The 21,786-nt window shown below is 44.8% G+C and overlaps 1 protein-coding gene across 1 annotated transcript in view; it reads left to right on the top strand.

Annotated features, from left to right (window-relative positions):
* Positions 1-21,786, top strand: part of ERBIN (erbb2 interacting protein) — a 321,390-nt gene that overhangs the window by 77,738 nt on the left and 221,866 nt on the right. Inside the window, exon 2 of the mRNA XM_040340100.1 lies at positions 6,530-6,640. The gene's annotated coding sequence lies outside the window, so the exon portion shown is untranslated. The remainder of the gene's footprint in view (positions 1-6,529; positions 6,641-21,786) is intronic.

The raw sequence follows: 21,786 nt of genomic DNA, 5'->3' as shown, positions 1-21,786 counted from the left end.
AGCCATTGTTGTAATTTATACTCCAAAAGATCACCTATTACTGTTTTAGCCTTTAAATAGACTGGTCTAGAATCCTTACCAATGTGACTATGGGAGAGAAATGCACCTAAAATTAATATAAAAATATGTATACCAGAAGTTCTGCCATTGGTGACTTTCCAGCTCCTTCCATTATAAATTGCAATGATGTATCCTCTATATCGGCTTTTTTTTTTTTTTTTTTTCAACCTGGATTCCATCAAACCCTAGGGTTGCTCAGGATTATAAGGGAGAAGTTGGGGTCAGGGTCAACCCTGATGGGAGCATTCTTCCCACTGACCACCAATGTAAGGAGCATTCTTCCCACTGACAATCAAGCCAATATACCGTGAGCTGTAGATATAATTATTAGCAGAGGTTCCCTGAGAACGGGAAGTGATTTTCCTCCATGTTGTAAAGGTTGAGAAAGGCTGCTCTATACATACACAATTAGGAAGTAACATTGTGCCGACCAATGAAGATTTGTAGAGAATGAAATTACTAAACTACGGTTTAGCTAAATTTTCTCGTAGCAGAAAAATAGGAAAACACAATTTAATGCCAAGATAAATCCTAAGAGACGGCCCCGCAGCTTCTGACATCAAACACAATACCCAGCCAGAACCTGCAGGGAAAGTTTATTCAGTTAATTAATGATTTTGGCTTTCCTACAAAGACTTTTAAATGTTCAGTCTATCACAGGGGTGGGCAATTATTTTTTCGATGGGGCCACATGAGAAACTAAAAATATTTTGGAGGGCCGGGCCAAAAGGCTAAACTCAATACTGCATAAAATCAATTGTATTTCTTTATAAAAAGAAGTAAATATCATTGTTGGACAACTGGTACGAGTACTTGTTATAGACATGGCACAGGAGGGGGACAGAGGCTGGGGACATGGCACAGGAGGGGGACAGAGGCTGGGGACATGACACAGGAGGGGGACAGAGGCTGGGGACATGACACAGGAGGGGGACAGAGGCTGGGGACATGACACAGGAGGGGGACAGAGGCTGGGGACATGACACAGGAGGGGGACAGAGGCTGGGGACATGACACAGGAGGGGGACAGACGCTGGGGACATGACACAGGAGGGGGACAGACGCTGGGGACATGACACAGGAGGGGGACAGAGGCTGGGGACATGACACAGGAGGGGGACAGAGGCTGGGGACATGACACAGGAGGGGGACAGAGGCTGGGGACATGACACAGGAGGGGGACAGAGGCTGGGGACATGACACAGGAGGGGGACAGAGGCTGGGGACATGACACAGGAGGGGGACAGAGGCTGGGGACATGACACAGGAGGGGGGACAGAGGCTGGGGACATGACACAGGAGGGGGACAGAGGCTGGGGACATGACACAGGAGGGGGACAGAGGCTGGGGACATGACACAGGAGGGGGACAGAGGCTGGGGACATGACACAGGAGGGGGACAGAGGCTGGGGACATGGCACAGGAGGGGGACAGACGCTGGGGACATGACACAGGAGGGGGACAGACGCTGGGGACAGGCAGCCACTGTTTAATCAATAACAATTGATTAAACAGTGGCTGCATGTGATGGCACAGTGGCTGCATGTGATGGCACAGTGGCTGCGTGTGATGGCACAGTGGCTGCATGTGATGGGCACAGTGGCAACAATTGATGGCACAGTGACTGCGTGTGTTGGCACAGTGGCTGCATGTGATGGCACAGTGGCTGCGTTTGATGGGCACAGTGGCTGCGTTTGATGGGCACAGTGGCTGCGTGTGATGGGCAGAGTGGCTGCGTGTTATTGGCACAGTGGCTGCGTGTTATTGGCACAGTGGCTGCGTTTGATGGGCACAGTGGCTGCATTTGATAGGCACAGTGGCTGCGTGTGATTGGCACAGTGGCTGCGTGTGATTGGCACAGTGGCTGCGTGTGATTGGCACAGTGGCTGCGTTTGGGAACAGTGGCGACAATTGATTGCACAGTGGCTGCGTGTGATTGGCACAGTGGCTGCGTGTGATTGGCACAGTGGCTGCGTTTGGGAACAGTGGCGACAATTGATTGCACAGTGGCTGCGTGTGATTGGCACAGTGGCTGCGTTTGATGGGCACAGTGGCTGCGTGTGATTGGCACAGTGGCTGCGTTTGGGAACAGTGGCAACAATTGATTGCACAGTGGCTGCGTGTGATTGGCACAGTGGCTGCGTTTTGGAACAGTGGCAACAATTGATTGCACAGTGGCTGCGTGTGATTGGCACAGTGGCTGCGTTTGATGGGAACAGTGGCTGCGTGTGATTGGCACAGTGGCTGCGTGTGATGGGCACAGTGGCGACAATTTATGGTGGCACAGTGGCTGCGTGTGTTGGCACAAGTGGCTGCCCTGCCTACCATGGGCGTCTGCAGAACTTTTTTCAGAGGGGGGCAACATTTTAAGGTCTGGTCGTGTGATCTTACCTTTGTCAGTCAACAGCGGCTACATGGGAGAAAGTGCTTGGCGATGGCTGATAAAGCCTGATGAGCAGATGTCACCCATAGGTTCCCATGTCACAGTTGTTATTGGTGCTCGCTCCTCTCCCCTGCATACGCTGCTGGATCACACAGGTGAGATAACATGACCAGATTGGAACAGTCTGAAAATAGGTTAGTCCGCATAGGTGTTAGGGGTAAGGGGGCGGGGGAAGTTTTTAAGGCTAGCGTAAGCTGGAATTCTACTTTCAATCTACCCTCCTTATTGGTAGCTTGTGGCAGTTTTAAAGCAGAGCTCGACCCAAAAGGGGAAGCTCCACTTGTTTGCACCCTCCTCCCTTCCTCTGCCACATTTGGCACTTTTTGGGGAGAGAGTGTACCTGGATTTGCTGTAGCGATCTGAGCCACATGCAGAACCATGAAAAATATGCTGCGAGCGACCACAGCAAGTAAAGGTATAAATAAACATGCAATTAAGCAATCAATCCATTACAAAAAAAACTACACCTGCATGGTGCAGCATTGGCTCAAGCCAGTGGAGATTTTAAAATCTATATGGACACAAAAGCATCTTTATGCTGTTATGCCCATATAGCTGCTTTAGTGCCCATATAGATTCTGGTGTGCCTCTATATGGGTGCAACATCATCTATATTAGGCACAATAGCAGTTATATGGGCACAATGGCATAAAGATGATATTCTGTCCATATAACTCTTTGTGGCCATACAAATGCTACTGTCTCCTATTGTGCCCAGTGACACTGACCTTGCAATGCTGCCAGTGCCGGGACAAGGTTATCTGGTGACCAGGGTGAAGATGCCAAACTGTGCTAAATTTTGAGTGTCTTCAGTTAGCCTAAAATACAGATTTCTTGTAAAAAATTAACAGCTACATACAGAATGCCCAAAATGATTTATACTGAGCAAGAGAGATTTTTAGACATTTGTAACTGACCTTAAATAATTTGTAACTGATCACATGCTTGGTCAGACATGAATTTTTGCAGATGCTCACCTCCTTTGCAATCAAAACATCTAGCCTTAAAAATGTCCATTACAGATTTGTAATGAGCCTGGGAAGTAGTAGAATTGTCCTGGTCTGAGGTTTTATCAGAGTTGCTGGATACTGATAATTAAACAGTAATCTGCAAACACTGATTACAGACAGACCATGGCACAGAAACAAGCTGACACTAACCTAACTTGTTCTACAAATATAAGTTGGCATTTCACCTGGCAGCTTCCAAGGCTTGATTCAGGAACTTCTTAGCTGGCCTGGGGTGAGTTCTGGTGACTGCTGGGCTGGACAGGGGCTGCTGAGAGAACGTTATCTTCCTGCTCCGCCCACCCTCACTGCTGCTCTGACTGATCACTCTGACTTGGACAGCAGCCAAACCTGGGGGGATCGTCCTTCTCCTGTTTGGTACGGCTGCAGCTACAGAGAATGAGGCACTCAGTTCAGTGTGCGGGCTGTATAAGAGTTCAGAACACGGGGCAGTGTGACAGCTGGGCAAGATAAGATGCTGAAGAGCTTCTCCTGAGTGTTCTGAGCATAGTGCAGCTCGCATCTGGTGCCCCCCTCTCCTCCCCACCGTGCCTGCAAGGACTGCTCAGGAATCTCACTGTCTGTGTGCAGACACCTTGCCGATTCCAGGCATGCTGCCTACTGTTATCACCACGGCAGGGAACATTACAGACAGCGTTCGTTTGAACAGCTGTTTTCCCCGCTGCGCATAGACACTCCCCCTTGGACTGATCTGTCCAATCGCGAGCAAGGGGGAGTGTCTATGTGACTCCCCCTTGCTCGCGATTGGACAGATCCGTCCAAGGGGGAGTGTCTATGCGCGGCGGGGAAAACAGCTGTTCAAACTAACGCTGTCTGTAATGTTCCCCGCCGCAGTGATTAACGTGGCAGCGGCGGCGATTTCGGCGGTGGGGGCCGGATTAAAAGGTCCGCCGGGCCGTATACGGCCCGCGGGCCGTAGTTTGCCCAGGTCTGGTCTATCAGGTAGGGATTAAAAGAATATGTTGTTGTCGTCATACAGCACTTTGTGTAACAATTACAGGCTATTCTCTTTTTCTCTTTCTTATTGATACAACATAGCTGTGACCTGTGTGAACTCCTTACAATATTGTCGCTAGTTATTTCAGTTACACCCCACCCAGAGAAATAATAGTTGTGCCTCAGGGCTTGTCAACTGTCTCCTTCTAAGGCACTACTTGGATTAGATATGGATTTTGGATTTTATTTTTATTTCTTTCTTTCTTTTGTTTTTTTTTTTTTTTTTAATGTTAGATTCAGCTGCCACAAGGTTCACCTACAGAGACTTGCATAATATCAGGTTATGTCACCCGCCCATTGAGGTTATGCTCAGAGGGAGGCATGTGCATTGCTCTTGCCTGTGTCTAGGGTATACATATGCATTATGGGCAGAGCACAGGGAATCGTCGGGACGTGATTTAGATTTCTGAAGAGTTCAGTGCACACTCCCCAACTGGAAGTTCAGGAAAGCGTTGAAGAGAAGGACACAGAAAGAGGAGGTTCTGGAGGTGCTCACAGGGCTGGAGGAGAAGTTCCAGGCAGATGTGATGTCAGATTGGGGGTGGACCACCAATACATCTCCATCCCTGTGAGCAACTCCAGTGGTTTTCTATGGAAAACAGAATTTGACTACATATTTACTTTACTTTAATTTGAGTTGTTATAAAAAATTTCATGAACTGCCTATCGCTGCACTAGATGGTGCTTTCTATACAGGAGCGGTGGGGGAAATCGCATGCGATTCAGACAGGAATCGTACGGCATTCCTGTTCAATTAACATGCGATTATTTGCAGTGCGGTTTGCATCCATTCATTTTGTTTTGATGCAAATTGCACAGCAAAGTATCGGTTTTGGGTATCTGGAGCATTTTCACGAGTGCGCGTGAAAATACTCTGTATGGACTCTGGTTTTGGTATCAGTGCATGATTTTGTTACCTTTTTGCCTACCTGAATTTGTATAGAAGGGTGAATTTTAAGCTATACATCGAAACTGCTGTTCAATATCTTGCACTGATAAGAGCCATTAAGCACAGAAAAGCTACATACACAGTCCTATATAGTAGAATTTATCTGTCTGTAGTTTATATCATTTTAATTCGCGGTCATTAGTCTGTTGTATGCAGTGCTGATCCTGACCTCCCTGGGGCCCTAAGCAAAATGACATGGCACATTAAAAATGAGAAGTGGGGGGCGCTGACGACAGTGACGTGTCACATTAAAGAAAGTTTAGAAGCAGGGTGAGGGGGCGAAAATGACTTCTCACCAGGCGGGGCCTCTAGTAATTTGGGGGGCCCTTTGCAGCTTTGCAGGGCTTTAAGCGGCCTGCATAGTGAGCCTATAGGGAGGATCGGCCCTGGTTGTATGTGAACTGAAAGTACAAAAAATAAATAAAAAAATTGTATATTTATTTGCAATTAAATATAAACTATGTATGTTTACTGAGTTTTTTTTTTTCATGCATTCTGTAAAGCTGGCAATTTCCAGTTACATTTTTACCACTTTTAGCCACCGGAACAGCAAATATGATTGCAAGTAATCATCAGAAACTAGGCAATCTGCCATCTGCGATTTTCTTGTGACAAGGAGTCGATACCTAAAATATGCATGTTTTCATGAAATCATCGTGGATGCTCATGTTTTGTAATGGAAGACCTGATGTGGGGCGGCCATTGCTGATCTCTGTACCTGCAAATGCTGTTTGTCAACCTGATATTCTCCTCCCTTGCTTCAATACTTTGGGTCTGTGACCAGAAACAAGGCTGAAAATAAGGACAGCTGGTTATTTGTGGGCTGCACAGTGATCCAAAATATTGCACTAGGGGGGTTAGCATAACTGCCAGGCAACTAGCATTTTCAGAAAGAGTTCAGTACAAGACACATTTTTTTTTTTTTTATTATTATTTTTTTTTTAACAGAAGATCCAGCAAGGTTTTATTTTTTTATTTTTTTTATTCCTGTTTGTATTGACATTTGGAGTGGGAAGTCCATTAACGTGAATATTTATGTTTTGATCAATTTAGGTCCTTGGCTCAGCACTTGGTTTGTCAACGGATGTCTGAATTTCAGGAATAGATTTTTGTTGTCAGGCTGACAAGCGGAGAAGCAGCCAGGAAAAAGGGACGTGTTATCGGGTAAGTGACAGGCTCATCCCAGACAAGGCAGTTTGTTTCCTCATTTATGATTTATGGGTCATGTGACAGTTTTTTGGGCCGTGCTAGTGAGTTTATGACGATCATAACATAGGTTTAATGGCACACCGCCTAGAACTTGTGTAATAGGTTACTTTTTAACAGGTTCCTTGTATCAGTATTACAGTCATGCATCACACTATGTCTCATGTGTTTATATGGGGTCTGGCAACAGAGTGGGATGACCTACACCCAAAATGAATAGTCTTTTAAACCATTTACCTGCCTGTGGTGTGTGTGTGTGTGTGTGTGTGTGTGTGTGTGTGTGTGTGTACTGTATAGTTTTGATGGTCGTATCACTTACAGTGTGTGTATTTTTATACTACGTCTTTTATTGGCATTCTGCTGCCCGTCTCTCAATGTCTCCACATGCTCTTCTTTAAAGTACTGAATGTTCTGCTAGATGAGGTAGGGCAGAGATCAGGAAAGGGACATGAGAAATGTAATGGAATTGGTCATCCCTCTTGCTTACTCCCTTTTGCTGGACAATAATAGATTTGTTGTCCTTGCTGTCACTGGGATGGTAAAGGGCAAAGTTTTCCAACAGAGATGGAAAAAACAAAAAACACCTTTTTGATAGTAGAGTGGAATGAGTTATGGCTAGCTCACATTTTATATTGAAAGCTGTGTCACTGTTTTCTCCTGTTCAGGCTTAAAGTGGATGTCACAATGTAAAGTATAAGATTTCCTATCATCTGTGCCCAGTCTAGCCACACAGAGTTAATCCAGCTCTGAGCAATCCTCTTTTTTTATTGTTCAGTGAAATAAAACAGACTTACAGAGAAAAACCTTGGTCCGTTTTGCCCCCTTGCTGTGAGTGACAGGTTTTTTACATATCTCATGCACTAGCCTGGAGACAGGCATTATTTTTCAATTCCCACCCCCACTCCTTTTCTGAAGTCACGTGGTTACTTTTCTGGATTTTGACTGGATGTTAGTGATCATAGCAGAATTTAGTGTAAGGAATGCACAATAGAAAATGCATGTTGACAAGGGAAGTGTAGAGGTGGGCGGGTAGTCTACTGAAATCATGACTCCACCCACTGAGCTCCAGACAACAGACCCACCCACAGAATCTGCAGTTTTTCAGTTCTTATAACAGACAGAGGGGAAACATTTGACAGGTAAGGATACATGCAGGAGGCATCTATATCCTTATAGGTCAGCACTATGGCAGTAGTTTAGAAAGGATGAGAGTGGGTTTACATCCACTTTAAATGAGATGTATAAAGTTTATAAAAGATCAACTTCTATGCTGCAGCTGTCCCTGGTAGGTTGTAGCCCAACAACTGAGCGATTTAATGTGACCACTGATTGCTCAGTTCTCGGTCTGCTCAGAGCAGAGAGCAGTGATTGTCAGTCACCACTCTTAGCTCTGCCCCTTCAGTGCCCACTAGAGTGTCAGGCTGGAGAGACGGCAGGTGCATTTGGCTTTCAGCCGCACTTATGCCACGTACACACGATAATTTTTCAGCGTGTCCAAAAAAACAACATTTTCCCAACTTCATCATTAAAACAACGTAGCCTACACACCATCGTTTTTAAAAAGTGATTTAGCAAAGCGCGGTAACGTACAACACGTACGACGGCACTATAAAGGGGAAGTTCCATTCGCCTTTGGGCCGTTCCCGTCTCATAACTTGTTTCTGAGCATGTGCAGGTTTTTTACGTCGTTTTGGCCTACACACGATCATTTTTTACAGCCCGAAAAACGCCATAGTTTAAAACGACGTTAAAAAATGCAGCATGTTCGAAAAAAAAATTTCTTTTAGTTTTTCAGAACCTGAAAAATTATGTGTAGCCCACACACGATCATTTTAAATGAAGTTTTTGAAAAACTACGTTTTTTTTTCATGCCGAAAAATGACCATGTGTACGCGGCATCAGAGTCAGAGACCGCTGTCAATAGGGCAACTAGGAGAATCCCAACAAAATTGTCTGAATTCCTCCAAAACCTGGAGCGGCCTGCCACGTCAACGGACAGCTTACAATAGCCCACTATAAGCTGACTTTGGGTCACAGAACAACGTAAGTAAGTGCACTTTTGTGACCCAGAATAGAAGTATGACCAAAAAAGCTTGTCTGTATTACATTGATCCTGCTTGGCACACAACATGCATATCTCATATCTGATGTATACAGTGGCGGAACTACCGCCATAGCGACCCACGCGGGCGCTATGGGGCCCGCAGCCGAGTGGGGCCCGGTGAGCAGGGCAAGGCAATGAGCGAGCGTTTTTTTTTTTTTTTTTTTTTTTCGCCGCCGCCGAGTGTCTAGTGCGGGTATCGGCAACCCGCGGCTCCGGAGCCTGCATGCGGCTCTTTTGTAACTTTGCTGCGGCTTCGGGCCGCGGGGGATTTAAAAAAGAGCGCGCCGCCGCCGCGCTGTGATACATGTCCCGCCCTCCTCCTCCTAGAGAAGACAAGCTCGTGTGATAGAGCCAGTGCGCTGTCTGTCACACTAGCTGGTCTAGAGGAGGAGGGCGGGACATGTATCAGCGCGCCAGAACCCAGTGGGGGAGCATCGTGACTGATGACCGCCGTAAGCGTGAGTCACAGCACAGGCTGAATGAGGGGGGACCTGATGTTTTTATGATGGATGGGGGGGTGTCTGGCTTGCGATGGTGCAGAGGAAGTTGCTATTTTTTTAATGATTGGGGGGGGGGGGGGTGTCTGGCTTGCGATGGTGCAGAGGAAGTTGCTATTTTTTTAATGATTGGGGGGGGGGGGGGGGTGTCTGGCTTGCGATGGTGCAGAGGAAGTTGCTATTTTTTTAATGATTGGGGGGGGGGGGGTGTCTGGCTTGCGATGGTGCAGAGGAACCTGCTATTTTTTTAATGATTGGGGGGGGGGGGTGTCTGGCTTGCAATGGTGAGGGGACCTGCTATTTTTTTAAAGCGGTGGTTCCCCCTAAAACACATTTCTAACAATAGATTCGTAAGACCCGTTACACTGCGGGTAGGCTGGCTTTTTTTTTTTTTTTTAAGTACATACCGAGATCTCGGCGTTTCGTCCCTTGTCAGTGGGCGTTCCTAGTTGATTGACGTTCCTCGGACGGGCGCGTACGTGACGTCACGACTTTCCGAAAGAAGCCGAACGTCGCTGCGCAGGTGCCGTATAGAGCCGACTCTATACGGCGCCTGCGCAATGACGTTCGGCTTCTGTCGGAAAGTCGTGACGTCACGTATGCGCCCGTCCGAGGAACGTCAATCAAATAGGAACGCCCACCGCCAAGGGACGAGACGCCGAGATCTCGGTATGTACGAAAAAAAAAAAAAAAAAGCCAGCCTACCCGCAGTGTAACGGGTCTTACGAATCTATTGTTAGAAATGTGTTTTAGGGGGAACCACCGCTTTAATGATTGGGGGGGGGTGTCTGGCTTGCGATGGTGCAGAGGAACCTGCTATTTTTTTAATGATTGGGGGGGGGGGGTGTCTGGCTTGCAATGGTGAGGGGACCTGCTATTTTTTTTAATGATGATGGTGGGGGGGGGCTGATGACGGTGAGGGGGATGAGGATTTTGTAATGGTGGGGGGGGGGGGCTGATGGTGATGTAATTGATGATGATGATGGTGGGGGGGGGGGGGTGATGGTGATGTAATTAATGATGGTGGGGGGGGGGCTGATGACGGTGAGGGGGATGAGGATTTTGTAATGGTGGGGGGGGGGGGGGGCTGATGGTGATGTAATTGATGATGATGATGGTGGGGGGGGGGCTGATGGTGATGTAATTAATGATGATGATGGTGGGGGGGGGCTGATGGTGATGTAATTAATGATGATGATGGTGGGGGGGCGGGCTGATGGTGATGTAATTAATGATGATGATGGTGGGGGGGGGGGCTGATGGTGATGTAATTGATGATGATGATGGTGGGGGGGGGGCTGATGGTGATGTAATTAATGATGATGATGGTGGGGGGGGGCTGATGGTGATGTAATTAATGATGATGATGGTGGGGGGGGGGCTGATGGTGATGTAATTAATGATGATGATGGTGGGGGGGGGGGCTGATGGTGATGTAATTAATGATGATGATGGTGGGGGGGGGGCTGATGGTGATGTAATTAATGATGATGGTGGGGGGGGGGGCTGATGGTGATGTAATTAATGATGATGATGATGGTGGGGGGGGGGCTGATGGTGATGTAATTAATGATGATGATGGTGGGGGGGGGCTGATGGTGATGTAATTAATGATGGTGGGGGGGGGCTGATGGTGATGTAATTAATGATGGTGGGGGGGGGCTGATGGTGATGTAATTAATGATGGTGGGGGGGGGGGGGTGATGGTGATGTAATTAATGATGGTGGGGGGGGGGGGCTGATGGTGATGTAATTAATGATGGTGGGGGGGGGCTGATGGTGATGTAATTAATGATGGTGGGGGGGGGCTGATGGTGATGTAATTAATGATGGTGGGGGGGGGGGCTGATGGTGATGTAATTAATGATGGTGGGGGGGGCTGATGGTGATGTAATTAATGATGGTGGGGGGGGGCTGATGGTGATGTAATTAATGACGGTGGGGGGGGGGCTGATGGTGATGTAATTAATGATGGTGGGGAATCCCCACCATCATTAATTACATCACCATCAGCCCCCCCCCACCATCATCATCATTAATTACATCACCATACGCCCCGCACCATTACAAAATCATCATCCCCAGGATGATGATTTTGTAATGGTGCGGGGCGTATGGTGATGTAATTAATGATGATGATGGTGGGGGGGGGCTGATGGTGATGTAATTAATGATGGTGATGGTGGGGCTGATGATTTTGTAATGATGATGGTGGGGGGGGGGGCTGATTTTGATGTAATTAATGATGGTGGGGATGATGATTTTGTGATGATGAAGGTGGGGGGGCGTATGGTGATGTAATTAATGATGATGATGATGAAGGTGGGGGAGGGGGGCTGATGGTGATGTAATTAATGATGGTGATGGTGGGGCTGATGATTTTGTAATGATGATTGTGGGGGGGCTGATGATGAGGGGGATGATGATTTTGTAATGATGGTGATGGTGGGGCTGATGATTTTGTAATGATGATTGTGGGGGGGCTGATGATGAGGGGGATGATGATTTTGTAATGATGGTAATGATGGAGGAGCCAAGTGTGACAGGCACCCCCCATGCTTGATGAAAAGTGTGACCGGCCACTCGGCCAGAACAGCTTGCTCCCCCTACCCTCCTCTGTGCGCCTTCATCCTTTTCGTCTTCCCCCAGCGGGTCGGTGAGTGACGTGGGGTGAAGTTTCTGGAGCCGGTCGGAGGACAGCCGCCCGGTGCCAGGTCAGAGGAGACTTTATTAAACCATCCGGGAACGGGGAACCCCAAAGCCAGGCAGCACTGCAGGCAGGCGGCAGCAGCATACACATACTGCAGCAGCAGGTGACTCGTGACTGAGGCGGCCAGCCAGGACCAGGTACCAGTACCTACGTGTACACAGTACAAATGTCAGTGTCGCTCACAACTGAGAGAGCTAATTGCCTTATATACTACCACCCAGTAACTGCCACCAATGCCCAGCTCATTAAATTAATGAATGAAGCATATGCAGCAGCTAATTTAAATTCAAAGAGCAAAGAAGCTTTGCAAAGTGTGACCTACCCAGGCTTACTAGTAGGTGACCAAACTTTGCAAAGCTTCTTTGCTCATTGAATTTCAATTAGCTGCATATGCTTCATTAATTTAATGATCTGGGCATTGGTGGCAGTTACTGGGTCTGATGTAGAAGATAATCGGTATCATGTATATCAATCATCATGTGTATGTATGTTGTATCACCCGACCCACTTGCCATTATGCCATAACATGTTCTTAACTAGTTTCCGACCGCCCACCGTCGTTATATGTCGGCACTTTAAAGATGGTTATCTCGGTAACGGCAGCAGCTGCTGCCACAACCGAGATATCCATCTCTTCAGTGGGCGGTCCTGTCAACCGTTATCGGTGGCGGGAGAGGGCCTCCCGCCGCTCTCCCGCACCCTCCGCCGCTTACCGGAGCCGTCGGTAGCGGCGGAGGCAATCGGGTCCGCTCGGCTGCTGACTGGGGATGACACTGAGGGAAAAATGTCCTTCACCCATCCCCATAGCTCTGCCGGACGGAAGTGAAGTCAAAACGTCAGTCCCGCCCAGTGTCTTAAAGAAACATTTATTTATTTTTGTCATTTGAAAAAAAAATTTTTTTGCATTTAAGCCCAAATATGAGATGTGAGGTCTTTTTGACCCCAGATCTCATATTTAAGAGGACCTGTCATGCTTTTTTCTATTACAAGGGTTTACATTCCTTGTAATAGGAATAAAAGTGATCAATTTTTATTTTTTATTTCAGTGTTAAAAATTGTAAAATAAATATGAAAACAAAATTTTTTTTTTTTTTTAAAGCACCCTGTCCCGATGAGCTCGCGCACAGAACCGAACGCATACGCGAGTAGCGTCCGCGTATGAAAATGGTGTTCAAACCACACAAGTGAGGTATCGCCGCGATCGTTAGAGCGAGAGCAATAATTCTCGCCCTAGACCTACTCTGTAACTCAAAAAATGCAACCTGTAGAATTTTTTAAACGTTGCCTATCGAGATTTTTAAGGGTAAAAGCCATGCCACAAGCGGGCGCAATTTTTAAGCGTGACATGTTGGGTATCATTTTACTCGGCGTAACATTATCTTTCACAATATGTAAAAAAATTGGGCCAAATTTATTGTTGTCTTATTTTTTAATTTAAAAAAGTAAATTTTTTTTCCAAAACAGTGCGCTTGTAAGACCGCTGCGAAAATACGGTGTGACAAAAAGTATTGCAATGACTGACATTTTATTCTCTAGGGTGTTAGTGCGCACTATAGGGCGATAAATACGGTATATACCATTACATGCAGCATACTTTCGTCAGCTACAGTATGCTGTTTTTTTTTTTTTTTTCGCTGTACATACCGTTATATAGTTCTTTTTCTTTTCTCACTCTAAGTAAGTTAAAGGATCACTAAAGGAATTTTTTAGCTAAATAGCTTCCTTTACCTTACTGCAGTACTGGTTTCATGTCCTCATTGTTGGTTTTTGCTTTGAAGTTGCTGTAATTCTGCTGTGATCTCCACACTTCCTGCTTGTCTGGCTCCTTATGAAAAATCTCATGGCAGCTTTTCACTGTGGTCCAAGCTGTGTGTCTAAAACTCCTCAGAACCAATCAGATTCATTTTAAAAACAAAACACTGCCCACTGACGTCACGCGCGGGAGTGACGTCATCGCCGCTCCAGCCAATCACAGCGCTGGAGCGGAGATACCCGGAAGACACGCCGGAGCAAGATGACATCTCGCTCGGCATGGACCAGGAAAGTGTTCTTCACCTCGTTCCGGGGTAAGTATTTCATAATCAGCTAGTATGCGGTACATACTAGCTGATTATGCCTTTTGCCTTGCAGGTTTAAAAAAAAAAAAAAAGTTTATGCGGTTTACAACCGCTTTAAACTATAATGTTCGGAATATAACCTGTAGATTTTGCCAGTGTTTTTTTTTTTTTGTTAACTATGTAATTGAGAAGTAACGGTCTTTCCCCGTACTGTATTTTTCAGTTTCAACCATAATGTCCAGTTACCATCATCAAAGTGGCGCTCACAAGCGTAAAAAGAAAAGGGAAGACACCAGCAAAACTGAGAAACTTCCAAAAATCACAAATTTTTTTAATGTGCCCAATGTTGGTCAGAGCTCTACAGCAGACCATAATGCAGAAAAAGTTGATGAGGCAAGCCCAGAAAGCCTTGGCCCCACAATTACTGACATGCCAGAACAGGAGCCATTGCCACTTTGCCCGTTTCCCCTGAATGAAAAAAGTACAAGCCAGGAGTTAGGTGGTGTTACTGAGGAAAACATTGAAAAAGATTGTCCTGAAAGTGAGCCATTTGCATCAGCTGATGTTCACTTAGCACAGCTATGTCACTACCAGTCAACTGACATTGCATCTACAAAATATGCCACAGACAGGGCAAACTTCCCAATTACAATTACGGATGCACATATGAAAAGATTTATTATCACAAATGGTCCTTGCAGACCTACAGGGCCCTTTCCTAGAGACAATGATGAGGAACAGAGGTGTTTTTCAGTAAGATATTATGAAAAAACAACAAAAACAGGGCTTAAACTACCAATTACCTGGCTCTGTTATTCTCCTAAATTAAATGTTGCATACTGTGAACCATGCTGGTTATTTGGTGACCGTAAAAAACTAGGCTCTGAACCAGCATGGGCAAAGGGGATACAAAAATGGAAAGGCTTGTCAACAAAAATACAAGTTCATGAAACATCTCAAACTCATATAGATTCTTGCCTAATATATGATCAGTGGCGTAAAAAGGGAACAATTGATGAGGAAAACGAACAACAATTGAGAAAAGAAAAAAACTTTTGGAGAGATGTTTTAAATAGAATAGTGAATGTCACCTTGACTATGGCTATGAATAACATGGCCTTCCGTGGCCACAGAGAAAAAATAGGAGAAGTCAACAGTGGAAATTTCCTGGCAATTATTGAGCTGCTGGCTGAATATGATCCCATATTAAAGCAATTGCTACAGTTACCACAGGGCAAAATCAAATACCTTAGTCCAAAAATTCAAAATGAAGTAATAGACATTTTGTCAAAGCAAGTTCTGAATGACATTTTATCTGAAGTGCAAAACGCACAGTTTTACTCATTGATTATAGATACTACTCAGGATATCTCTAAATGTGATCAAATGAGCCAGGTGCTCCGATATGTTTCTATTGAAAGAGATCCAAATACGAGAGTAAAACAAATTAACATACATGAGGCATTTCTTGGATTTAACACTATTCATGACCAAAGTGCTGCAGGTATAGAAAAAGAAATACTTGCATTTATCGATGATAAAGGAATTTCGCTGGATAAGTGCCGTGGTCAGGGCTATGATGGTGCTGCCACAATGAGTGGAATCTATTCTGGTGTGCAGACTCGAATTTTGCAGAGAGAGGAAAATGCACTTTATGTTCACTGTGCAGCACACAATCTTAATTTGGTCCTCCAAGATGCCGTGGCAGAGATTACAGAGGTCTCAAACTTCATGGGTGTGGTTCAACATTTATACACATTTTTTGGGGACAGTGGAAAGCGGTGGGAGATCCTGTCTTCATTTACCAGTGAATCCTCTGTTACACTGAAGAAATTGTGTCCCACACGCTGGTCATCTCGCTATGAGTCACTGCTTGCCTTGCGTTTTCGTTATGTAGATGTACTTAAAGCGCTATCAAAAATAAGCCTTGTAGCTACCAAAAAAAATGAAAGAGAAGAGGCAATGGGGCTGAAAAAAAAATTAGAGTCCTTCCAATTTATTTTTCTAATAGTACTTCAAACTAAAATATTCACAAGCATAAATTCTCTGTCTAAACTCCTCCAGTCAGAGAGCATGGACTTGTCCAAAGCTACTCATTTCATTAAGAAAGCCGTGGATGAGCTATCCAATTTCAGAAGCAATTTTGGGGAAGCCAGAAATAATGCAGTATTGCTTGCACAAAAATGGAATATTACACCCAGATTTGAAGCAAAACGAATTCGCACTGTCAGAAAGCATTTTGATGAATTGTGTGTTGATGAGAGGTTAGAGGACCTTGAAGAACGTTTCAAAATCAACATTTTCTATGGGTGTTTAGACATAATAGTAAGCCAGTTGTCAAACAGGTTCCAGGGACTTAATAAGGTTGTTCAACGGTTTGAAATAATTCAACCTGCAGTTCTAGCATCAGCATTGGATGATGATTTGTTTAAAGCTGCATCAAATCTGCAACAGAAGTATGAAAAAGACCTCTCATCAACTTTCCCTGGTCAGCTTCTAAGTTTTAGATCAGCACTTAAAGAGGACATTCAGAAATTGTCCTCTGTGAAGGATCTTGCACATTTGCTCTTAGTTGAGAATAGTGCTCTTTCTTCAAATCTGCCAGATGTGTGCATAGCGTTGCTTTTATTCCTAACACTACCTGTGACTGTGGCCTCAGCAGAAAGATCCTTCTCAAAACTAAAACTAATAAAGAGTTATCTCAGAAGCACTATGTCTGAGCAAAGGCTTTCTGGGCTTGCTATCCTAAGCATTGAAAATGCTAGAGCAAAACGGCTGGACCTAAACAGCATTGTGGACACTTTTGCAGAATTGAAGGCACGCAGACGTGTTTTCTAAGATGTGGTGTTTTGTGAGTATGCAAGTTGGAAGAGTTTTAAAAGTTCATGCTTGGTTTTGTTGCCATAGCCTTTCTTATTTTGGTTAAACCATGGGGTCTATTTATAACGTATTCGCAGAGCCATTCACCCTCTGAAAATTTCAAAACATTTCTTCTTTGCCACTGCAATGTAATATTGTATTTTGACTACTAGATGGAGCTGAGCATAGGAAATATGCTATAAATAGAACCCTTTGGTTACAGTTTGGCGAAACCATAAAGTGGAACTTTAGGCAAATATTTGAATAAATACATGTTAGAATTGGCAGCTTATGTTTGAATGAGCAGACATAGAAGGGGGAAAGGTACAATGGTGCAAACCTGACTGACTTTCTAAGATGGCTTTAAAGTGTGAAACAGAAAACTGGCTGAACTGAATTATAAGTATTTGGCAAATATTTTGTCTGAATGCTTATATGTGTGTCAGCTATTTACTTTGTTGTGTTGGCTAGAGTTCCACTTTACTGGTTTAACTAGCCTCAGTCGTTGAATTGGCTGGTTAACCAATACATTTCTTTTTACATACCTGTCCACAGCTGCCCATGTGCCCTGTTTGAGCATTGCAAATCGGGCAGAATTTCATCCTATGTGAATCATTTTTTTTTTTATCCAGTCAAAATTACTTTTCTGCATACACTCTTTTGTACAGTGTGTGTAGACCTTGCCCATTTACCCATCTAAATCTTCCTGTCTGATGACAAATTACACCTTTCTAGTCAATTAAATCAGAGGATGGCAGGTTTTTGGCTTCTGCCTGTTTGGCTGGAAAACAGCTTTGGAGAGAAATGGATAAAATGAAATAAAAGAAATGTAGTAAGATATTGTTAATTTATCATCTTATCTACATATTTTAGATCAAGATTCACTCTTTTTCAGGTTAACTTTTTCTAATGTTCTGTTGCCTTACATTTGGCTTGTTTTTGGCTGTTGGATGTTGAAACCATGGCTTCTTTTCCTTTGGTTATTTTTAAAGACATGTTGAAAATATGCACGTTAAGCATCAAGGTCTAAATCAAGTAGGTGTAAACTCAAAAATGAAGATTTTAATGCCAAGTTAAAGTGCATAGATTAGAATGTAAGACCTAATTTATTCCTTCCCTTACAAGGTTGTCATCTTGTTAATCTTCCTCTTAAACCGCCGCAGTTTGCCCTTTACAAATCGTGAGTATAAAAGAGTAAAAGTAGTGCACACAATACTTTGAATTTTGCATTTTATTTATTATATGGTTATTTAAATTTTTGTTTTGCTGTTCAAAATTAATATAAGCTGTTGCTTGGGTACTGTGCCACGTGAGTGTAGTAATGTGTTGTTCAATGGCATTAGTTCATTTTTTTTTTTTGGAGGGGGGGCCCCATACAACATTTTGCTATGGGGCCCTGTGATTTCTAGTTACGCCCCTGGATGTATATTGGTTTACTGCCCTGCCTCTCCACCTCATCTAATCGGTCCAAAGCTTTCTTTAGAAGGCAACAGTTCTGAACGAGCGCCCCCTCCCCCCTTCTGTCCTTCGTGTGCAGGTTGGAAGCCACTTCCGCAGAACCTGAGCAGAGCCCAGGAGATCGTAGCTAGCGCCAACTACTACAGGGATTTTCAGCTTCCCCAGCGGCCCATCAGGTGTGAGATTTGCACACTTTACATTGTGCCAAGCTGGACCATTGTAAATGTGCAATACAGATAATTCCTGGAGTTGAGCTGTAGCTCTTGTAGTCGCAAAACCTCCTCTGTGTCTCTGTGTTGAGGCCAATGTTTTGCATGTTCCTGCGTCTGTCCACACTTCTCTGCATTTCACAGCTGGGGAGCTCTGAACTCCATAATAAAGACTTGGCTCCAGTGGGTGGGAGCTTTCAGCACCTTGCAGTGTGCAGGCTCTTATTATGGAATGGATGTGGTGGGTAAAGACGCAGATATGAGTGGCTGACAGATATTGGATTTCTGATTTATGTTATGCTGTTCACATCTTACATTACTATCTTACTTTTTAATTATCCCAAAGTTCTCCGGTAAAATAATGCATTTGTCCGGTACAGTATTTTGAGAGTAATCCTCCAAATCAGTGTTTCCCAGCAACTCTCCTTTGATCATTAATATCATAATATAGTGAATGTTTTAAGGAAATCCATTATAATGTTATGTTTTCATGCTGCAAAGTAGATGATTTCTTGAATTTTGCATTCTAGCAGTGTGCAAAGCTTACATTTTTTTTTTGTGTCCCAAATTATTTCTGGATGGTTTATATTTAGTATCAATGAAAAGCACAGATGTTCTGTAACCTACTTTTGGAGCGTAATTGATTACAGTTTTGTTTATTTCAGTTTTTTTGTAGGATGCACATCAGGTAAGTGTTTTTTTTTTCATGGTTGTAAACCTCAGACATGAAATATGAACAAAGCATATCCCTCTATAGTGTGTATTTGTCTCGTTATAGAACACTGGTACAGCACGTTTATCCAGTTTTTAGAGGGTGTCCTACGATGTCCTCCCGTGATCGTGCTTGCTGCGAGCTCTGTGATCGCTGTGTCCTTGGGACACAGCTGATCACAGATCAGGGTAAAGGGATAATCACAGCTGCAGTTTACCACGTGATCAGCTGTGTCCAATCACAGCTGATCACGATGTAAACACAAGCCAGTTATTTACATTCCTTTCCTCACGCTGACCGTGAGAGGAGAGCCGATAACCTGCTTTTGTGAAAGGGACATCTACACTGATGATCAGTGCATGGATTATCTAGGTCCTGATTATCACTGCAGTCCCAACAGTGCCCACCAGTGCTGCCATTCATTGCAGCTTCATCAATGCTGCCTCCTCAGTGTCCATCAGTGCACATCAGCGAATTAGAAAAATAATCTGTTTGCAAAGTTTTAGTTTTTTTTCTCAAAATTGTCTGTCTTTTTTTTTTTTTTTTTTTTCATTTATTTAGCAAAAAAAAACAGTGGTGATTAACCACTTCCCGCCCAGCCTATGGCCGATTTACGTCCGGGAAGTGGTTCTGAAATCCTGACAGGACGTCCATGGACGTCCTGCAGGATTTCATGCCGCGTGGGGGCGCGCAGCGCGGCGATCGGTGATGCGGGGTGTCAGTCTGACACCCTGCATCTCCGATCTCGGTAACGAGCCTCCAATCAGTGCCCACAAATGGGCACTGACTGGCAACATGGGTAGATCAGTGCTGCCCCACAATGTCCATCAGTGCCACCCCACAGTGTCCATCAGTGCCACCCCACAGTGTCCATCAGTGCCACCCCACAGTGCCCATCCATGCCCAGTATCCATCAGTGCCGCCCATGAGTGCCCATCTGTGCCGCCCATGAGTGCCCATCTGTGCCGCCCATGAGTGCCCATCTGTGCCGCCCATGAGTGCCCATCTGTGCCGCCCATGAGTGCCCATCTGTGCCGCCCATGAGTGCCCATCTGTGCCGCCCCATCGGTGCCCATCTGTGCCGCCCCATCAGTGCCCATCTGTGCCGCCCCATCGGTGCCCATCTGTGCCGCCCCATCGGTGCCCATCTGTGCCGCCCCATCGGTGCCCATCTGTGCCGCCCCATCGGTGCCCATCTGTGCCGCCTCATCGGTGCCCATCTGTGCCGCCTCATCGGTGCCCATCTGTGCCGCCATATCAGTGCCCGTAATTGAAAGAGAAAACGTACTTATTTACAAAAAAATTAACAGAAAAAAATAAAAACTTAATTTTTTTTCAAAATTTTCAGTCTTTTTTTAGTTGTTGCGCAAAAAAAAAACCAACGCATAGGTAATCAAATACCACCAAAAGAAAGCTCTATTTGTCGGGAAAAAAGGACGCCAATTTTGTTTGGGAGCCACATCGCACGACCGCGCAATTGCCATTCAAAGTGTGACAGTGCTGAAAGCTGAAAATTGGCTTGGGCGGGAAGGTGCGTAAGTGCCTGGTATGGAAGTGGTTAAATACCACCAAAAAAGTTCTGTTTGTGTAAATAAAAAAATGTTTCGTACAGTGTAGCTGAAAATTGGCCTGAGCAGGAAGGGGGTAAAAGTGCCCGTGAGACAAGTGGTTGAAGTAAATTGGGAGTAGGTTTTCAAAAGCAGTGGTTACCTGCACATATAATATTGATCGTGACTTTTTGCCAGTATAGATTGATGTACAGAATGTCTGGGTAACCATAAACAATGCATTTGAAGTGTATGTCCAACCAAAACCCATTCTCAGTTTTTGATAAGGTAGGAAAGGATTAGAATTCCTAATGGGCTTTCAATGCCATTCATTCACATGGCCCCCCTACCTTTGACTTATTCAAACGCAGCATCATTTTATGGGAAGTACTGTATAAACATACTTTATGCTTCCCGGATCAAGTTCTCCTGTGTTTAAATGTTCTTTGCGTTGCATGCACTCACATGTTTTATACATAGCGCTGCAGATGTACTCTATTTGCATCTGCTTTGATCTACGCTAATTATTATTTATTATACAGGATTTATATAGTGCCAAGAAAATGGAGGGAGACGCATCAGCTTAACAGTCACGGTGCGATTGAACCCTTTATATGCGTTTTAGAAATGTCCCATAAACAGATATGTTATGTCATTGTCGGTATGAATGAGTCCTAAAAGAGTTAAGCTGACTATACAAGGATCAAATTCGGGCCGATTACTGTAAATGGCTGAAATTCAAGCCATGGGTTGCCCTGCTGGCACCACCTGGCTCAACAAACGGTGAGAAATCAGAGGAGCCGGGCGTAACAAAGTTGGATGAACAGTAACTGCAGCCATTCGGCTTTACCCTCGCATACTTTTTCATCAGGGAGGAATTTAGGGGAAATCTGCAATGGCTACACAAACAGGAATAAATGCTGATGGGGCTTTCAGGCTTTTCTTTGTTTT

Source organism: Rana temporaria, chromosome 1, assembly GCF_905171775.1.
Source record: "Rana temporaria chromosome 1, aRanTem1.1, whole genome shotgun sequence".
NCBI lineage: Eukaryota > Metazoa > Chordata > Amphibia > Anura > Ranidae > Rana > Rana temporaria.
Note: the sequence above shows the minus strand (reverse complement) of the source record. Positions and strands in the feature narration are given on the sequence as shown.